This window comes from Diadema setosum, chromosome 1 (genome assembly GCF_964275005.1).
Source record: "Diadema setosum chromosome 1, eeDiaSeto1, whole genome shotgun sequence".
Lineage (NCBI taxonomy): Eukaryota > Metazoa > Echinodermata > Echinoidea > Diadematoida > Diadematidae > Diadema > Diadema setosum.
The window spans coordinates 37,641,777-37,646,246 of NC_092685.1; positions in this window are offsets into that span (position 1 = coordinate 37,641,777).

The window sequence follows — 4,470 nt, forward strand, 5'->3', positions numbered from 1 at the left end:
TCACACTTTCACAATATGTACATACATTTAATCCAATTTAAATCAAATCATAATTACCTGTTACTATCAGTGAATAATGTAACCGGAATTTCGTTATAAGCATGTTCGTTATAACGGGAGTGCACTGTATTAAATCCATTCAAAAGGTAAAACCTAGCCTCCAAAGGCAGAATTTTATCTTGCTCTACAATCATGTTCACACTTTCACAATATGTACATACATTTAATCCAATTTAAATCAAATCATAATTACCTGTTACTATCAGTGAATAATGTACTGTAAAGTTCTGTGAATGTAACACACTTCTTTTCATCAAGGAGAATATCTAAAGTTGGGGATGTGGCATGTAAAGGGGTACAAGAAAATCTTGGCAGTAGTTGCCAAGCATGAATGTAAACCCCGTCCAAGAAAGTCAATGCAATGCTAGGATTTTTTTTTTTCTGTTTGTATATACATTGTACATGTGTATATATATAAACACATGTTATTTTAGTCAGGAAGCAAAAAGACATTGATTTGATATTTCATAAAGCATTAATCATTAATCAAAATCAACTTGTGTGTGTCGTATCTTATTCTGTCACTGTTACTGTTTATTTGAACTTTGCCAGTTCATATAAAGTGTTTGCAGTTGGCTGTTGTAAAAATGCTGCAAAAATGCTTGGTAGCCTATATATTCCTCTTTAATATAGAGTACAGTTGCAGTGTCTGAGCCGTATGTGCAGTCTGCATACTTATGTTTTGTACCTTCTACTTTTCAATGATAAAGGTAGAAAGGGAAAGGGGGAAAATTTAATAAATACAATATATTACTTGTCTGTAAGACCATGGATGGTACTTTATTTAGTACTTGCCTTGTAACATTTCACACTGCAAGAAATTTTGCAAAAAGAAAGAATTTGTAGTTTTAGCATATGACCTATGTTGGAAAGACTAAATATTTCAGTGGGAGGGTTGACTTCTTGCATTTGCATATTGCATCTCATTTTGGGGGCTGCGCAGAAATTCACCAGAGTTGGCAGGATATGTCTTTGTATACAGGGCAGAAGCTTGGCTGATGTCATTTGAAGAGTCGATGTTTGGAATTGAACAGTTTCTTTGTATAAAAAAACAAACAAAACAAAAACAAAACAAACCCCCACCATTGTTCTACAGACCAAAGACACTTCAGTCATAAATGTCAATTTCAATGTTAATTTTTTCCAGGGTACAATGCACTACCCTTCAATATAGCGACAAACAACACCAACAAAATGAGATTATACTTTGTACACGTGTACTCTTCCATTCTGTAGTGTCTTGTAATTTATTAAACCTAGCACAATAGAAAATGACATTCATATTTCTGCTGCAAAGAATCTTATACATTAGTTGATACATGTCAATGTGTAAATTATGTACAGTTTTGGATTAGCACTCCTGGATTTGCCATAAATACTATTTTCATGTTATGTTTTATATATATATATACAGTGAAACAATAGATATGACACAAATAAAGAACATTTTTTTTTTTGCCTCTCAGAATAGGAAAAAAAAAAAACAACTTTAAAATTAAACAGAGCTCTTGTGTTTATGTATATGCACAGAAATTTTAAAGAGGAGAGTGTATGTGTCTAATTCAATGCTGCAATTTGCAAAAGAAAAAAAAAGATTAATAAATGAATAATTGCCGTAATCTGGCAACCTGTAAATGCAAATTATTTGGTGGTTTTGATGTTTTTGTGAATTTGACATCACTTGACACTTACAATACTTGCAAATGTTCTGCACTTGAATATGATATCACAATGCCTTCATATCAGCTGAATGCAGTCTTGAGCAGTGCTTGCACTTTACGTGTGCGCTAATACATGTTTACATGTTTACCAAAAAAAAAAAAAAAAAATAGTGATCGAGTTAGGAACATAAAAGATTGTCTTAATGTTGACCTTATTCAAGATATCAATAGGCGCGGTAAGACTTGGCAAAAGATCAAGAAGTTTAAGATCGCAATCTCTAAGATCTCGAAGTTTTGCCAGTGTGACCGCAAACTTCCCGCGAAACTTCTTGATCTGTTTGCGGGCTGTGCCTCCGAAGCGCGAGGCCATTGTCACGTACAGATGTGCATTGTTACGTCACAATCACTAGCCATCGGATGGCGCACTCTTTCTTGCGCGCGTACCAATGGCCCAAACTTCTCGATCTTTTGCCAGTCTGACCGCGCCTAATGTTTCACCTGCATAAATTTACAAATGCACACCTCACTGGCCTTGACTGTTACATTGTGCAACTGTAACATTATGAAAAGTTTTGATGTCTGGTATTCCTTCCTAGACTGTCTTACAAATTCCTCTTCCGTTTGCCTGCTGACAAATGTACTCGTCTAAGGAAGTAAGCAAATCAAATATCGCACATTATTTGGTTGATGACTACGTCATGTCTCTTTTACTACATTGATGTCAGGAAGCAAATAAAGAGAAACTTGGTTTGTCCTCCTGTGGAAGTGGCTGATTCTTTCCTCAACACATGCAAGAGACAAACTGACTTCAAGGTGCTTTCTCAGTGCAGTTCTCACTGCTTTACAATATATTTATTAAAAAAAACGACAACTACTAGAACCAAACAAACAATAACATAAGAATTTTTACACATTATGACAGAGACTTCAGTGAATTAATTCAGGTAGTGACAGAGATACTATTGAAAAGAATGTCTACATTCATGAAAAGGACATCATGGCAAAAACTTCAATGAAGTAATTCTGGGAAAATATGACAGGTGCTCTCGCTCGTTGAACAAGTGAGATGCGGTAGCATCAGTAGATACTGTACTATCCACTGCAAAGAACAAAATGTTTATGGAAAGCCTGTGTCCAGTGTTGGGTGCATAATTCAGCCTATCAGAACATTATACATACAACACTTGTCTCTATAGCATGTTTCTTTGTTATGACTGAATGAGCATGTGACAGCATGAGATTACTTGCACTATGCAACAAGTCAATGGTAGTGCTAACATCTGTTTCTTTTTTTATCAATAGGCTTGCATGAACTTGAACCCTGGTATCGGGGTTGATTACATGTCATGATTTTCCCAGTGAATGACAAGCAAGCAAAAAGGATACTGTGAAAACAATGATATGAAAGCTTTCTCATTTTCACATTCAAATTTCAAGTTAAAAGGTTCCTATTTTTATGAAAGTTCTTTGAAGACTTCTAAAACTATCTGTTCCTTTTTGGTATTTGAGAGATTGCTTTATGTTTGCACTGCTAGTTTCAGAATCCAACCACACTCGATTCATTATCAGAGTCTCAAATGTTACATCCTACAAAGTCTATCACATAATGGAAGAAGTTTACCTCGCAAATTCTGTATTTTGAATACATCAAAAATGTGACATCGTTATCTACAAAATATCATTCTCTAGAAAAATGCATTAGATATAATACAAATAATAACAATGCATTGCACAAATGTTTCCAAATGTGTAGCACATAATGCTGACAATTCTATACCTGTACTGAAGCAGAGTGCATACACTGTATACATGTACAGCTCAGAGGTTTGTCAACTTAAAAAAAAAAAAATACTGTTTTGAGTAAACATAATTTTTTCACTCTCCTCTGCTGTAAATGTCAACTTTTGATATCAATAATAGACTGAAATTACTTTCCTTCTGACAAAAAAAAAAAGAACTAAAAGTTTCCAACAACAAAGATGAATATGTACAGAGGCATCAGGACATCTCTGGTTGACTTTTGTGAAGTGGCTTTGGAAGATGATTTGATCCACTGATTTGCTCTCTAGCACCTAAACTCTCAACAGTTTATATACAAAGCAGTTTTGATGGAGTTCCAACAGAATAACTGCCATTCATCGCCCTTTTTAAACTACAGCAATACATTTCTGCCAAACATAAATGAACATCTTATCAAAGGTTTAATCTTGAGCCTATGCTTGGATTGGTATACCTCGGCATATTAGTGGTTGTTTAAAATGTTACTTTTCTTTTCTTACACAATGTCAACGAATTTGAAAACATCTAAACAAATTGCACCCAATGTGAAATAAAAAAGCATATATGGATGCCACGACATTTCAGCCTAATATCTTTCTCTTTCAGTGAGTTCCAGGTAACAGTGTAACACAATGCAAGCATGCATTTAATTACTGTCATCTTTAAAGGTGTGTATTTCATTTAATAGATGTAAGCCTACTTCTTGGTGTCGATCCCCACTCCACCCATTGCTAATGTTTAACTCCCGATGGACATGATAATTTTGCACATCGTCGGCCATAAGCTCTCCAACCAATACTCCGGGCAAAAAGGTGATAATGCCTGATGAAACTCATGATGTAAATCGCAATGTCAGCTGGTTCTGTTCAGGATCAGCTCTACAGCACAGGCATGTACTACTCACAATTACCCCTGAAATCACTGCTGTTTCAATGAGAGGGCTTTTCAGACATGAGACTCCACAAATGAG